Source organism: Thermobia domestica, unplaced genomic scaffold, assembly GCF_964235325.1.
Source record: "Thermobia domestica unplaced genomic scaffold, izTheDome1.hap1.1 HAP1_SCAFFOLD_191, whole genome shotgun sequence".
Lineage (NCBI taxonomy): Eukaryota > Metazoa > Arthropoda > Insecta > Zygentoma > Lepismatidae > Thermobia > Thermobia domestica.
This window is the reverse complement of record NW_027655921.1, coordinates 179,525-197,017: the sequence shown is the minus strand read 5'-3', so window position 1 is coordinate 197,017 and position 17,493 is coordinate 179,525. Positions and strand designations below refer to the sequence as shown.

General features: G+C 35.0%; 1 long non-coding RNA gene across 1 annotated transcript in view; it reads right to left on the bottom strand.

Moving 5' to 3' along the window:
• Window positions 1-17,493, bottom strand: part of LOC145676518 (uncharacterized) — a 142,590-nt gene that overhangs the window by 70,259 nt on the left and 54,838 nt on the right. The window contains exon 2 of the long non-coding RNA XR_014129397.1: window positions 16,820-17,132. This is a non-coding gene — a long non-coding RNA (uncharacterized LOC145676518). The remainder of the gene's footprint in view (window positions 1-16,819; window positions 17,133-17,493) is intronic.

The following is a 17,493-nucleotide window of genomic DNA, read 5'->3' as shown; positions in this document are numbered from 1 at the left end:
AACCTTTCAGAACACTAAGCTAGTAGCTGTCTACAAACAAACAAGTAATGCAAAGCATGTTGTATACTTCAATACGTCATGTATTAAAATCCGACACCATGACCCTTTTATTACATTATATGAAGAGCATGTAGGTCTAAATACCTCATGTATTACATTTAATGTAGGTTTTACTCTTCCAGCAAAGAAGAAACATGTGATCATAGTATACAACCCACAGAAGTGATAGCTGGCAATACAGTGGTCGTAATCCCTAACGACACAGGAATTGAGCGTTGCCATCGCCGCTGGTCTAGAGGCTAGCACGTGAGCCTTGGGTGTATGGAGTCTCGGGTTCGATCTCGGCGGGAGAACATCTATGATTTTTAACTGTTCTCGATGTTTCTGTGTTCGTGTCCCTGTCGTTATAAGTTATTAGAAAAAGCAAGTTAAACGAGTGAAGCAAGTAAAATTAGCAATAAGTAAGTTACTGGAACGCGTTCGGTGAGTCAGTTAAAAAAATAGTGGACAAAGCACTGGCTTTTCGCGCCGTCCATGCGAGTTCGAATCAATCTCGGCTTGATTTTTTATCCGTTTGAGAGAAAGTATTGTTTCTTTTCGCTACAGGATGGATTTTCTCTTTGGTTTCATGTCAAACATGCTCACGTAATGAAAAGACGCTGTAGATAATAATAATAATAATAATAATAATAATAATAATAATAATAATAATAATAATAATAATAATAATAATAATAATATGAAATTTTAGTAGCTAACTCGTGTGTGTATTTCGACAATATAATTTTATATTTTTATGTGGAAATAAGTAAGGCAGGCTGGCGCCCGCCTCCCTACTTTTTTCGATGCGCCTTATGGGTCCACGGTGTCCAACGTTGGTCCCATCCCAGTATCACCTCCTGTTTTCTCGATATAAGCTATCGACATTTTGCTTAAAGAGGGCTCTGCCGTGGCCCCATGAGTCATGACAATGACTCTTCGTTCATTTTGCATTGAAATCGCTTACTTTTCTGAGTACTATGAGTGCATACTGTCCAACGTTGGTCCCATCGCTCTACAGTTTCCCGTTCTCTCGATATAAATTGCTAATATTTTGTTTGTAAGGGAGATATGGCGTTACAATCATTACGTTTGAAGAAGAACTGAGGAAGATATTGCCTTGCCACAAACAACACCTATTATTATTATTATTATTATTATTATTATTATTATTATTATTATTATTATTATTATTATTATTATTATTATTATTATTGTTATTGTTATTGTTTTACTTACCACTAATGTTGCCTACCTTTATTTGCAATGCAATGTGTTACTAAAAAGCAAATCAAATAACACTCCTCGCCATTCAGGCTCCCGAACTCGAAATACATGATTTACAGTTCTCTGTGTTAGAGGAATGCACATTTATTATATTATTCTTTCAAATAACACGTTACACAAGTTACTTCACTTTCAATGTGTAATTTCATATCATCACTAACAATCATCTTGTTCCAATAGGAAAATAACCCCCTCCTGCAAAAAAAAAAAAAAAAAAAAAAAAAAAACTGACCGTAGCGAAAGGGCGTGAACCTTCTTTAGGCGATTAATCGGGTCCAATATTTCAATAAGTTTCTGCACACAAATATTTCAGTAAAAGAGGAAAATTTATTCAAACTTTCTGAATACCTATTTATGGGCGAAATTTGGTTCCCTTGGAACTTTTTAAGAGTTTGAAGGGACACCATTTTGAACATTTTCATCTGATTATTCTGGTTAACGAACTCATCAAGATATTTCAACAATTATTGTTTGTGCCAAGTTTCGTCTCAATCCGCTGAAAATTAGGGTGGTTATGGCATTCACAAATAGCGTTATATATATACAAATAGATAGATAAATAGACACACAGAGGGAGAGAGAAAAAGTGTTTTTCTCCCTTCTCTCACCTGTGGTGCGTCAGAGCTAAACCGGGCCCCTTTGCAAAACGTATTGACGAGCCTAACCTAAACACAAGCCTCTTACTTGCTAACGTAGAAACGTGGTCGGGAGGTGTAAGGCATGTAGAAATTGTATTTTTAGTAACCATGAGTATGGTCGACTTCCATTTTTTTCCTTTTACTTTTTGCAGCTACTTCGGAACGTTCAATTTTTATTCTTTACTAATTTCAAATGGCGTTTACATTCAAAATATGAGGAATTTTGGTGGCATTTGTTCGGATATTCTTCTCTTTCGAAATGAAGACAAGAACAAAAGCAATACGCAAAGACAAAAAGTATTATCAGTACTAAACATTACCAATAATAATTGCTACGAAAAACTAAATACGACCTCTTTTACCATCTCTCATGAGTTGTATGTATTATTAACAAAAATTTTTAAAAATGTCCTTGCCGAGGATTCGAACTTGCGTCCTTAGCATTTGTAAGCCAGCACCTTAACCACCACACCAAGATCATGACATGGTGATCGTTTAGTTGTCGGCGTATTTGTTGTATTTGTGTTTTATGTTCCCACTTCGACAATTTTTACTCTTTTTTTGTAAGTTTAACAACTGTTTCTGGCTTTCTCTTTCGGTGTCGTCCTTTATTTACACAATGCACTATTCGTATTCACAGCTTGTGCCCGTCTGCAATGTCTTATTCAGATTAAGCTTTTCTTTTTGCCCCTCAGTAAACATTTGATTGATTTAATTCTCATACTCTCCACGGATGGAGCGCAGGAATGCCAGACTCGAAAAATAGGTGTACATTTACTTTCCTGACAGATCATACATGTGTGTAATATACAGAAGTCTGTTAGATGTCATACATCCTGCAACGGCACGATGTAACATCTAAGCGGGAAAAGTATGTAGCATATGGGTAACATATGCTTCGTACTGATTTCTGTAGTAAGCATAACGATTCCGTATATTTGTACAACATACCGCTGTCCGGATAACGGATTTTTCTCAGTGCAAGTAAAACAATATACTACTACATTTAGTTCAAAAAGAGAACAACGATTAATGAAACTGATAATCAGTGGCGGCTTCAGAGTTCTAATAAAAGGAAAGTCACATCGACAGTAGCAGGAAAACAGGATTTCCCCCACTCCTCCCTGCAACATCCTCCAGTTTTGGGGCTTCAAGTGATTTTTTAATTCAAAAGCATTGTTTAAATTCTAATATTACAAAAAATATCACAAACATTACAAAAAATATATCAAGTACAAATCTTACAAAGAACATAAGGAATTTGGTATTACATAATCATATGTATCAAGTATGTGTTTTATATAGAAGTATTGATCTTAATGTTAAATACTGTACATTACTCAACACATAGAATTCAGGCTCCTCAAGAAGTGGAAAACAATTTTTGTCACCAACACCAGTGATGGAATAGGTCACGAACTTCGTGACCCGTTACCCGGAAAATTCAGAGGCAGTCAGACCCATAACGCACCACATTCGATGACCCAGAGTGACCCATGACTCGGTCTGACTTTAAGTGACCAGGTGATCTGGAATGATCCATGACTCGGGCTGATTTGAAGTGACCCGAAGTGACCCATGACCCGGTCTGATATGAAGTGACGCGGTGACCCGCAGACGAAATGTCAATAACATATGGAGAGTGTGTAAGGCTACTAATGCAATTCTCACAAATATGATTCCCTCTTCTGTCATTGCTTTTTCACTAAATATAATTTTGTTATGTATATGCTAGAATTGCATTGAAAGATAACTACAAGGTTTATAAAACTACAAACGCGCTTGAAACACATAGCAAAACGTATATAATAATGCTTCAGAGCAAAATAAATGCTTAAAAGAAAGAGAAAAGTTAATTCAATTACTGGTGATTTCTGTACTCAGAAACTTGAAATACCAAATATCTTACACTTTTAAGGCAATTTTAAGAAAAAAAGAATTTTAAAATATTTCTAAAGCTACTTTTAAGAGCACGGTTCCTAGCCTTCGATTTGGAAAGAAAATCGAAATAGTTATGGTACACGTGAGGTAGGGCAGATCAAAACCACAAGAAAATAGTAGAATATTTACTAAAATTTACGTGTTCTTTATGTATGTAATTTTGAAGTACGTAATTTGAAATATGTAACAATTACCTCCTCCCCATGAAGATTGTTTAACCCCTTACCGTATGCCATGCCATATATGGCACATACCCTTTTTTTACTTTAGCTTTTTTGTGGTTTTTCAAAGGCATCAAATGACTGTTTTATCTGTTGTGTGAGATATTGACGTGTATGAATAAGAGGTGTCATCTGGCATGTTCTTTGTGAGTTGTAAGTGTATCATATATGGCACTTAACTTATTTCTCGTCGGAATTAAGTGAAAAATCTAAAATTCAAGTTTTAATTCATTTTCAAGTTCCCATATGAAGATTTCCAATACTGATTATTTTTTTAGCTAAAAGAAACAAATCATGCAGAAAGTGGTTAAGAGTAACGTGATGGATGAATGCAATTGTAGCTCCCGGTGGGAAATATTTTTCAACGACACAATAAAAATATATATGGAAAAGAAAATTAATATAATTTTAAAAAAATATTTGTTATGGTTTCACTTTTGAACTGCTTCAATCACTAAAAATGCACTGTAATTCTGTTGAATACTTTGTCAAAATACCTTATCGAGAACAAGATTTTTCACTAACAAAAGTCAGAACTTATTGTTATTGAAGGAAAGTTCCCAAAGAAAACATCATACGTTCTATATATCTTACCAGTCTCTGTGGTGTACCGGGATCCGCTACTAATTTCTATACGACTATCACCACCATTAGAGAAACATTCCCAATCGGCGAGTTGGTTTGCTAACATAAATTCGACAGCAACGAACTTATTCGTATTTCCCCTTATTTAAATACTACTTCGCAAGAAGTAATTCACTGTTAATAAAACAAAAGTAATATCAGCATCTAAGTTATCAACCGTTGTTATCTATTGGCTCGACGACGACAAGGTGGCAGCAAATAAAACTGGGAGGGTGTTTAGTTTTTAATACTGATGCTCCCGTTTGGGTACAATCCAATGTATCGTTGATTTTTTATTTTCTTCTCGAAGTTTCCACCATTTTGTTTCGTCTGATATTTAAAATCTTACTAATTTCTGAAATTATTTCAAACTTTACTTACATTTCAAGGTGAACAAGACACTTCGACTGCACACTTTGTTAGTCAGCGCTAATAAGATACCTAGTAACCAAGGGCGCCGATTTCTCTGTAAATTTGGGGAAGGGGGGCATTCAGATGCAGACGGCATATATATGAGGATTTTAAGACAAATTGCATTCAAATTATGTCAAATATTGTATATTCACAAATGTAATGACGGGGCCACATGAGCTTTGGGGTGGCCCGGGCCCCCTGCCCTCCCAGGATCGACATCCTTGCTAGTAACAGTAAGGATAGCACTGATTGTAGGACGAAAGATACTATAATAATAGGATGTGCAAATAATAAAAAGATGTCAATCACGCCAACTAAGAAAATCTTTCCTCCTCAAGTACCTAGATGCCGCAAAATTAGACTGCCAATTAGAGGAAAATACAAAAAGAAAAGGAAATTATTAATGATGACAGAAAATTACTGATTGTAAAAGTAATTCATTTTGAAGAAATTCGAAATCCTATTCCATACGAGATTTCCTATCACAGTTTTCCAACAAAAACATTGAGAAAATAATTCAAAAACATAACATAAATACTTCAAAATTAAAATAACACAATATTAACACTAAAATAAATAAAATAATAATACTTACACACTAATACATTATACAGAATTGCGATTTTGGAATCTAATGCCAAGTAATACACACAGAATTGCGATTTTGGAATCTAATGCCAAGTAATACACACATTCATTACATTTGCATAAAATAAATGATAAATGGGACACAATATTTTATTATTTTAAATATGAAAACATTATACAGGGTGTTCCAAAAGTCTCTAACCATATATCCAAAATGAATATCAGACGCTGCTATTGCAGGTAACGTCATTTTCTTTCGTATTAACTCCTTTCGTTACAAATTTTCTTGTTCGAACTGTTTTTTACAGGATGTACTTAAGTATAGAAACATTACTCGAAGAAACCTAATATACAAGGAAGACGGGAAATAACTCCGAATTGAAATTTGTTTGTAACATTTTTTAATACAACAAATTTTTATCAAACGAAGTGCACTTAGTTCCTTACAATGATAGAATTGTTATGCAATGCTAAAATTCCATATAAGCACCAGCATTCTCAACTAGTTTTCGTAAAGAGTTGGTGATGCTTGCGACAGACTTCTGCAAATACTCCAGTGATACGTTTCCAAGAACTTGTCGAATTCGTTCCTCCAATTCATCAAGATTATTTTGTTTTCTGCAATAAACTTTCTCTTTCGTTCTCCACCTCCCAGAGAATGAAATCGCAGGAGTTAGGTCAGGACTCCTTACTGGCCATTGAAGGAAGTTGAGTTGAGTTGATTTTAGTTTAGCGTCTCTTTCAGCAACGAAGCTATATGAGCGTAGACCTACTGATTAACGTGAAATCCGAACCACATGAGCTCCCGCCGGGAATCGAACCCGGGGCCATTGAAGGAAACCATGGCATCCCAACCAGCGTCCTGGTGGCACTCACGAACATGACACGCGAAATTAGGTGAGGCCGCATCCTGCATAAAGATTAGGTGGTTGTAATTGTCCAACCTGGATACACTACCGCAAACCATCTTCAAGCAAGGATATGTACCATTCTGCATTCATTGCGTCCTGAGTAGAGATGCAAGGGCTCGGAAAAAAGCCGGCTTTTTTGGGAAAAAAAATCGTTTTTTTCTGCTTCGCTTTTTTGCTTGGGAAATTTTGGGCTTTTTTCAAAATTCTGCTTTAAATTGATAAACCAGATTTTGTTTCGCTTCTCTATAACACAAGAAGTCATTTAATTAGTGGTTGATGTCGATAATAATATAAAAACTCGAAAATAAACCATGAATTTCGAAAAGATATTTCAAACAGTTTTACTTCTCAACATATTTACATTATGAATTCCAAATGATTAACCAATGTATATAATAAGATTTTTTTAACCTCCTACATACAAAAGTAAGCAGGGTTGGCAAGAACCGTGGTTGTTTTTGAAAATGCCAAAACCCCGTTTCTTGGGGGGAGTTTAAACTAGTTTTTTTTTTTTTTGGTTTAAACCAGGCTTTTTTGTGTTTAGATATTTTGCTTTATGTATTCATATTACGTATTGACAGAAATAAGTTTGTTTCGCCTTGGTGTTATTATGCAACAATGGGGTTATGCTGGAAGAGGTCACATGAGCTTAAAGAAGTCAGGTCAGTAAATTTCTTAGAGTCTTCATCCCGGCGAAATTAAAATACCGCTAATTTTACAGTAATTATGTGATATCTTCAAATAGATAAAAGATAATCGAAATGTGGAGCAAGAGCGCCCTAGACAATATTATTTTACATGAGAAACCGTTATCACGACTCACTTATCTGCTTTCGATTTCGAGCCATTTTGAAAATCGGCATTTATTTTCGCGTTTCTAAACAGCTGAAAACGGAAAGCCACTAGGTGACTTGTGATAACGGTACCTGACGCAAAATAATATTGTCTACGGCGTTCTTGTTCCATATTTCAATTATCTTTTATCTATTTGAAGATATCACATAATTACTGTAAAATTAGCGGTATTTTAATTTCGCCGGAATGAAGACTCTTAAATTGGGAAACTCCCGCAGCCATCGGGAAAATCCCGTCATTACTCTAAATGTAAAACAATAACGGAAAAATCCTGTTATTGCTTTGCATGCAAAATTTAAAGGTCAACATATCATAATCAGTACGCTAAAACTGATGTATTAAATTACAAATTTAGTACGTACATATCATTGAAAGTCCAATCTAAGCTAATGTTGGAAGCTACGTAGGCAATCGATAAATTTTGCCAATTTCTATCAATATATTTAAGTAACCTTGGCTTCTTTATAAAACAACAGGCATTCAGGCATGTAGAAATATACAATTTGGTTTCATTTCGTATGCTTAAGCTTAACATCCTTACGTAATACCGAGGTTATCAAGGAGGAGACTTTCGCTTAAAGTGACATCCGAACCGCTACTTGATTTACGCATGAAAGAAGGGTAGTGGTCCGACCGAGAATTTAACATGGGACACCTTGATTAAAAGGTGAAAAGGAAATAAAACTAATGCAGATGGTTTATGTGGGGAAACGCCACCATGAAGTTCACACGATTGGCATTTTTTGTTCTTTTTATTTTTTTGGTTTAAACCAGTTGTTTATTAAAAAAAAAAAAACAGCTGGTGTAAACCAGCCAACCCTAAAAGTAAATACTTCTTTTAAAAAAATACTCAAATAAGTAGCAAAATTCTATGTAGTATTTTTACTTCAAAATATTCCATACCCTCTTTTTGGAACAAAATAAAATTAAAACATAAGAAAATACTTAGATTTATATGATACACTTAAAGGCTGCACATCTAGAGCTTTTGGTTTTGTATATTCTACAGTTTTATATAACCATCATCACGGTTTACTCAGTCCTCAAGTTTTCTTAATTTTTAACAAGAGGGATTCAACATATGAAGGGTATGAGACAAGAACATGGTAAGCCATAATTTTACTATTTTAAGAAATTAGAGATTTTCTGCTGCACAATCCATTTTGAAAGTCGGAAAGCTAATTTTTCACATAGAATATACATGAAGGATTAAACGAAGTGGTATGCGTTGCTGTCTATCTGGTGCTGCATAACTCAGCAATTGAAAATTTGTTAGTTATTATGTTCTTGGCTCACACCCTTCATATCATTATGGAACTCTCCTCACCCCACCACCACCACCCGAAAAAAAGGACTACGGAATATATTTAACTTAAGATAAATACAACTGCACAACAAACATGACTAAGTGGAGCTTTTGCGCTTCTATCGGGAAGTCCAGGATTCAACTCAGCATTCGACCATCCTGAAAAATCTTTTCTTCATTCCATCTGTGAAGTAGAAATAGTGCGTGTACTGTGAGTTGGCCGACTTCCTTTCTTATTGTTTTTAAATCGTTATTATTACTAATTACCAGCAATGACGGTTTTGCGGAGATTAGGGGGGCGGTCTTTCGGACTGAAGCCTGTTTCCCAAAATTACGGAATGTCTAAAACAAACGAAATATCTATTAGTCATGCCTTTACTCATAAACTTTAAGCTCCCGTCAAATAAAAATTACGAATGTTTAGAAAAACTAAACATTAGTAAGAAAAAAAACTCCCAAAATACTTTTCAAAATCCGCCACTGATTCTCAGTATAAAATGATCTTCAATGATGTTGTATTCGGAAGATTATCGCTAAATATATAAACGAAACGAAATATTAGTTATGCCTGTACTCATAAACTTCAAGCTCCTCCCAAATAAAATTTGAACATTTTAGAAAACGAAACAATCAGAGAAATTCCTCCCAAAGTACTTTTCTAAATCCGCTACTGATTATTTGTATAAATTAGCATTCAAGATTGTATCCGGAAAATTATTGCTAAATAGTTGCACAGCTACAGTATAACAGAAATGTGGAAGTACGGTTTGACGGATATATTGAGAAACGTACGCTTTGACGGATATATAGAAAAACATAAGTTTAACTTTTGCGCTAGCAGCTAGAGTACTAAGCTCTTAGAAATGATACACGGATGACAAACTGAAATGATCCCGAGAAGGAAAAATGTCGATAACTCAAAAGTTAAAATAAAGTTAAATAGCCTCTAAAATTGCCCTCAAATACTACATTCTTCACGTTAGTTTTAATTCGTAAAACATGTGCTCCACCCATCTTGATGGTGAATTTCAGAGCGAAATATGGCATTTAGGTCCTGTAATTCGTATCTAACTATAGAATATACTATAAGAAAGCTATTTAGATAGAAAAATCATGAAAATGAAAAAAGCCAAAATTTCCAAAATTCTCGTTTTTTCCCAAAAAAGCCGGCTTTTTATGTGAAAAAAAAAACCATCGATTCAAAAAAGCCGGCTTTTTTTGCATCTCTAGTCCTGAGTAACGAATCGACCCACAACTTTCGTGAATGTCATGTGTGACCTTTGAACTTTTTCAACAACCTCCCTCGGGTCGTTCGATTCCCGGCGGGAGCTCATGTAGTTCGGATTCCACGTTAATCAGTAGGTCCACATCTCATATAGCCTCGCTGCTGAACGGGACGCTAAACTACAATCAACTCAACTTTCCTGCTTAATAGTAACAGTTGTGTCTATTATCGAAACCCCAACATGAAGCACGGCTTCATCTGACCACAAGATATTAGAAAAAATCGGACCAGTCTTCATACCAAACAAGCATCATCTCCTCATATTCCACAAGGTGATCACTGTTTTCCGACATTGTTGCCAGTAATATGCGGTCCTATGAACGAAAATTAAACTCTTCCTTCAGAAGTTGGGAGACCCGGGTTCGATTCCCGGCGGGAGCTCATGTGGTTCGGATTCCACGTTAATCAGTAGATCCACGTCTCATATAGCCTCGGTGCTGAACGGGACGTTAAACTCAAAATCAACTCAAGTCAACTCTTCCTTCAGAAGAGTTCGGATTATGTGTCAAGTTAAACCACTTTCGCGAGATGCCAGTCCTTATGATTTCTGAGGACTTCGGATGAACATTTCCTGAACCACTTGCACATTTTCCTCCGTCCTGGCTGTTAATGAAAACCGCGTTTCCTAATATCTGCTACAGATCATGTGTCCATTAGCTTCAAATGGTAATGACTTATTGTCTTAGCATCTACCGAGGTACGAGGTACTTTCACACTTCGGCACCATTTCAGTATTTTGTACCGGGATGCCAGCTGACTCCGCTCACGCAAGGTTAGATGTTACCCCATGGTCCTAAGAAATATCAAAAATGAGATACCATATCACCTTCTGCGTCACTCAAAACTCGCAAGTTTTAACGTTCCGGCGAATGTTGAAAAGAAAATTGTACTCATGTTACTAAAGTCTAACAAATTCGAGTCGAATTAAGACTGCTTCATGATGTATACACAAAATGCCATTGGTTTCAATAGTGATTCGAGTCAAGTATAGTCAATTTATTCCCTCCAAGGAATGAAAAAGGGATTCTAACGATTGTTACTTTCATCTAGAGGGGAAAAAGTCCAATACTGTAATCGATTTCTAGATTAAACTTGATCTGCTGAATAATGAGTCTGCTATCATTTGTTGAGATAACTAGGACATCCATATTTGTTGAAGCTATTCTACCCTGGTAAGGGTGATGTATCCTATGGTGGAAAGCAGCATTTAGTGAGAAATCAGGATTTATTTTTTAAAAACTATTGTAATGAACACTATGGCTTTATGATGTGCATTTCTTCTAGAGTTGAATTAAGAAGGAAATGTGTTTTTCTTTCTTCAGTATTCTTTCCGCAGTATCGGATCTTTAATTCTGGCGTGCATTCTTTTTTTTTTTCCTTTTGGATTCCTTTGTGCATTCCATTCAGGATAAAACAAGTGAGCATCATTTCACAGTGTGAAATTAAGACTTCCAAACTATACTAATTCAATCCTCAAACTTGAAGTCAGTGTTGCCAGATCTACTGATTTTGCAGGAGATCTCCTGCTTTTTCTACGTTCTACTGATCTACTGCAAAAGAAAATTAAAAGGGAACAATCTCCTGCTTTTTCCTTACTTCGAGAAGTTCAAGAAATATATTATTATTAATATTGAATTTTCAATGTTTTCTTACATAAAAAGATGAAATTTCTCTGTTATAGTACACAAAGCTCTGTAGAGCATATAGCTATAGAGCTTTACTGTATACACTATGAATCCAAAGAATACAACTGTACGTCATCTTCTATATGCGTTATGGTTTGCGTTTTACAAGTAAGTTTGTTTAGATTGGGACTTGGGTTGGAAGAGTGGGTTAGATCATTTCTCCAGGATCGTCAGCAAGAAATCGTCTTACGCCACGATCACATGTGACTGTACCATATAGCTACGTTATCGCTACGTGCATGAAAAACATTTTCCCACTCCACTTTGCTCTTTCACTACGTTTTACTTCACACACGTGTATATCAAATAATAATATAAATCGGGACTTTCCTCTTTCATTTGTTCAACGTAATTCATCGGAAATGAATTCTGGACTGCTTGTTTTGACTACTGCCCCCCTAATAATGGCAAATCTTATTGCCCCCCGGATTTCCATTCAATCGGCACCACTGTATGTGTCTACTGATTTCTTCTGTTTTTTATCTTCGAATCTCCTGCTCTTCCAACTGACTGATCTGAGTGCACTGTTAGTACTGGTTGCAATAGAGTAATAAAATCAAAGATAGAAACTGTTCCTCGGATGCTAAATTCATATCAAAAAACATTACGCGCTATCCTTTACGGTTTTTATTCTATGGTGATAAAGGTTGAAACCAAAAATCGTTTATTTCAACCACTTCTGGTGTAAATAGAGGATAAACGGAGGAGATAGAACCTATTTTTTGGGACACTGAATCTATTACAAAAGAAAAGAGATTTCTATATGTGTTTCAATTTTTGGTGTTTTGACAAAATGTGAAGACAAAAGTATTTTATACTAATAAATTCAACCACCTCCGGTATCGACATAGTGTTGTGGGAGGTGATAATATATATATATATATATATTCACTTAAGACACTCTATTGTTTGCAAAAGTCATTTGTCGGTAACCACTACTATTTCTGTAACACAGTGATAATTTTTGAAACCGGAACTGGTGAATTTGAACCTCTTCTGGTTTGAACAGAAGTTTAATGGAAAAGATGGAACCTATTCTTAGCAATCTGAATCAATTGTAAATAAATCACATCTCCATATCTCTTACAGTTTTTGCTCTATACAAATCAATATTGAAACCAGAAGTAATTGTAAATTTGAACCACTTCCGGTTTCGGTAGCTTGATGTGGATAGTTATTATATATGTTGTCTTGAGTTAATGAATCGTTTGCAAAGAACGGCTTCTCGCTATCTGTTACCATTTGGTTCTACGACAATACATATTAGAACCGGAAATGAGTAATTTGAAACACTTTCGGTTTTAATAGAGAGTTAATGGATCAGACAGAACCTATTCTTCTAACGCTGAATCCATTACAATAAATTGCTTCTTGATATATTTTACCGTTTTTGCTCTAGGGAAATCAGTATTGAAACAGGAAGTGATAGTAAATTTGAATCAATTCCGGTTTTGGTGTTGTGTTGTGAATAGTCATGGTATGTTGTCTTCAGACGCTGAATCATTTGCAAAAAAACAGTTCTTGCTATCTTCTACTGTTTTCGTTCTATGGCGACAAACGATGAAACCGGAAATGGCTGATTTTAACCACTTTTGATTTGGGTAGATTGTTAACCGAGGAGATGGCACGTATTCTTTGGGAGCTGAACCGATTACAAAAAAAAAAAAAAAAAAAAAAAAAATGCTTCTCGATATCTTACCGTTTTTGCTCTGATACCTTTTGACAAACGAACTGACTGACGGACGGACGAAGTCGTTTTATAAGACTTCTGACACTTACGCATAGCACAGTTTGAAAATCTATAAAAAGAAGGATGTCTGTAACAATAAGTGATTGGTTTTGTATGAGTATTTTCAGTTTTCATTACAGGTAGCGCTACTTAACAATTCAGCTTTCTCATGTCTACGTACTGTTAGGTGTTACACCAGTTTCAAAAAGCGTTTTATCTCGGTTGGTGGAGCTGCAAATACAAACCAAATACAAATTAGCTTTTGGATCTGGATTTAGTCTTTATTCTATAGCCGTTAGTTATGTGTTGGCTGTCTGTTTATTTGTGTACTCTCACCTTACTGAAATTGTTTACGCGTTTACTTTTTGACCTTATGCATACTATCTTTGTTGATCTACGTCTAGGGCTTGCTTTGAGTGATGGCTGAAGCTCAGTGCAACATGCTTTAACAAGCTAATTTTTCCCTGCTGCGATGTTTCAGTTCATGATTGAATTTATTTTATTTTATTGCTTTTTCTAAACCTCCGACACGCATAAAATGTTACGATCCCCCCCCCCCTCCCCCACAGTAATCGATAAGCTTTTGTTGAGCTTCCAAAGTACTAATTTTCATTACGATCTGTAGATACTAGGGCCTCGGCCTTTAGGTTCAAATTAGGTCGCAGCATGTCCCTGGGGTCCCAAATAGTGTTTCCAGAAAATTTCAGACCGCGGAAGCCTCAAAACGTAGTCCAGAATTACAACGAAAGTTAGTATTTATAGGTAGAATAAATAAAAGTGGCCACAGTTTTTTTGGTTCAAATTTGCTCACAACGTGTTCCTGATGACCCAAATAGTGTTTTCAGAAAATTTGAGACCGCAGAAACTTCAAAAAATTGTCCAAAATTACGATGAAATTTACCATCTATGGGCCGGATAGATAAAAAGAGCTCACATTTTTCGTTCATATTTGATCACAAGCGTACATTTTTTTGTTTAAAATTTGGTTACAATGTGCTTCAATTGTCCCAAGTGTGTTTTCAGAAAAAAATCAGACCGTGGAAACATCAAACATTGACTAACACTACAAAGGAATTTATCAGATATGGGCGAAGTAGGTAAAATGCCCCATACTGAAAATATTTGCAGGGTTAAAGTAGCCAAAGTTTCTAGTAACCGCGTTGCTTTGTCAATATAACTGTTATAGCACACCAAACTCTAGCTTACTGCAACCGAATACTACTCAGTTTCTTTGCTCACTTGACCGATTAACTGGCTAATTAACTAATCAATTGAGTGCGTATAGGCCATTAAGAAAAATTAAAAAAAAAATACTTCGAACATAGTAGAGGTGATTTGAACCACAGTCTTACCAATCAGTAGATTAACATCTTAACAAGCTAGGCTGTCAAAGCACTTGGCGAATGCTCTACGGAAAATCATATCTTTCTTTTTGCTTCTCTACTAAGAACGTAATAATGGAAACACTTCAATCATTTCAATTCAGCTCGAGTTCTCCCAAACGGACCGATTCGGTTGAATCTTGGTACATAGGTTCGTTTCCTGTTTCTCCAGGGCTTTTTACACATTCAACCAAAAACCCATCGTTTTAAAGGTGTTTAAATATTTGAGTGAATTGGTTGAAAATATTTTTTGTCAATTTTCTCGACAACTTGTAGTCCAGATGTAGGTTAATAGAGCAAAGTATGACTAAGACCAAGTACTATTTGTTACTAGTAACCCAGAGGATTTCATTAAAAAGGCTATTAGTAGCAACCGAATTTTCATGTAATCCTCACTTAACAAGCGAACAATTTTCTCAGTGCACAGTTTCTCGATTCAAATTTGATCACAATATGTTCCTGAGGCCCCAAGTATTGCTTTCAGGAAATTTCAGATCACAGAAAACAAAAAGATAGCTAAAAAAATACAATGGAATTTACTGTCTATGTGTGATGTAGATAAAAGGCCCCAGTCATTCGATTCCAATTTGGTCACAATGTGTTGATTGTAGAGATTTTGGAAATAATTGGATCGTGAAAACTAGAACATGCAGAAAATTTTGCTATACTTATTTTCTGCATGGTTTATTTACTTATTTTTGAATTTAAATCAGAATAAATTTAAGCAGTTTGAACTAAAATTATTTTTATTAATGTAACATATTAGAAGCAATACTTATTATAAAACAACCTTTTAACGCTTATATGTATTTTAAAAAATAAAATAAATGTATACATTTAATATTACTCGGATTTACGCTTCCTTTTCATGGAATAAGCGTACAACGTAATCTTAGTTTGACAAAAATCTTAATTTCAGCACATGGTATATGCACAGTTCTGGGTTCTATCCACGGATGAAGTAAAAAAAAAAAAAAATCAGGTTTGATCCTACGCCATAGTATAATCGTTAAATTACAATATAACTCCAAATATTCGAATTTCAGTCATTCGGATTGCCAAATATCCAGATCAATATAAGGCAATAAAATGTACATTAAAAACTAATTGAAATGCGAACTTAATCTGTTTGTTCGTAAAAAATGCAACTTCATTGAAGTCTCTGTTTAAATTGACGTTAAAATTTACTTTCAATTGATTTTTCTTAAAAGGGGAAAACAACTTTGTTCGACAAATTCAATTTACACCTGTAATTATATGCAAGTATGTACTACTGTACTGTTTCTTAGAAATAATTTGTAGGAAATGTTACGTTATTTTCAATATACTGTATATATATAAAGCCTACCTTTTAATTAAACAAAAGCGATTTTAGAGAAATTTTTATTTCACACCATATGCTATTTTTTCGATGATTATTTCAGTTATTTGTGTTTCTGCATATATCCGGATTGCATCATCAACCCAGAAAATTGAAGTTTTACTTTACTTGAGTTATGGGGTAGCGTATTTCTATTGACAAAGCTAGAAGTAATAATGTGACCGATGTGCTGACCACGCATTTGTTAATTAGCATATTGTGTGATGATTGGCTGGTTGGATTTGAGATAAACTCTATATAAGTTAACCCTATAGCTTAAGATGGGATCTAAAACACATGAATTTCCACCGAGAATTAACGCCCAGATTTCCAGCATTGAAGGCGGATATATTAACCATATAGTTATCAGGTGTGATGAATTCGATTCCTTCATTTGTTATAGCGTCATGCGGAAGCAGGAAAATACGGTGCAATAATAAATAGGTTGTAGTCTATGGTAATTATATACACAAAAAAGTATCTTACTTTTATACAATAGAAAGTAAATATTTGTTAAACATTTTTCTTAAAATTTGATAAAAACCATTACTTACTTGAATTTCTTGCAGCTTGGAATTCTCATTGTTTCCAGTAAAATAGAAGTTGTAGTCTATTCAAAGTGCTGTCATCTGGTGTTGGATAAGAGTGAAAGTAGAATCGATTTTGTTATAGGCTTTTCTTGAAGAATCCCTTCCGAGATGAGCAACATTGCCCCATTGGAATTTCTGTCTCAATTTACATCCACCACAACTACCCCGTGGAATGTCTTTATCATCCCGTCGTTCCATTAATCCAATAACGCTCTTGTGTAACTTAACTTCTCGTCTACCAACGGAAATTTGGAATTGTAATAGTTTTGAAGACACCCTAAAAGATAGAAAAATGCCACATGATGTCACTATTGTATCTTTAAAAGAAAAAAAGCACTATAGTATATACCTTACAGTGCTAATGAACGAATTATTTTGATATTATAAAGCGTCTCCTTGAACTTGTAAGATTTTAACAAAATTGCATATAACACTAATTAGTTGTCTTGGATCACTTATGACAGTGAAATAGTTATAAGGTTACCAGATTACCCTTTTAGGTTCATTTTCTTTCGCTTTAAAACTCTAAAAGCCACCCACTTTTCTGACTGCAGCAGAAATCTTCTTGAAGAAAGAGAAGAAAAATAATGAGTAATTGTCATACTCTTTGCTTGTTTTGTACACAAATATCAACTCTT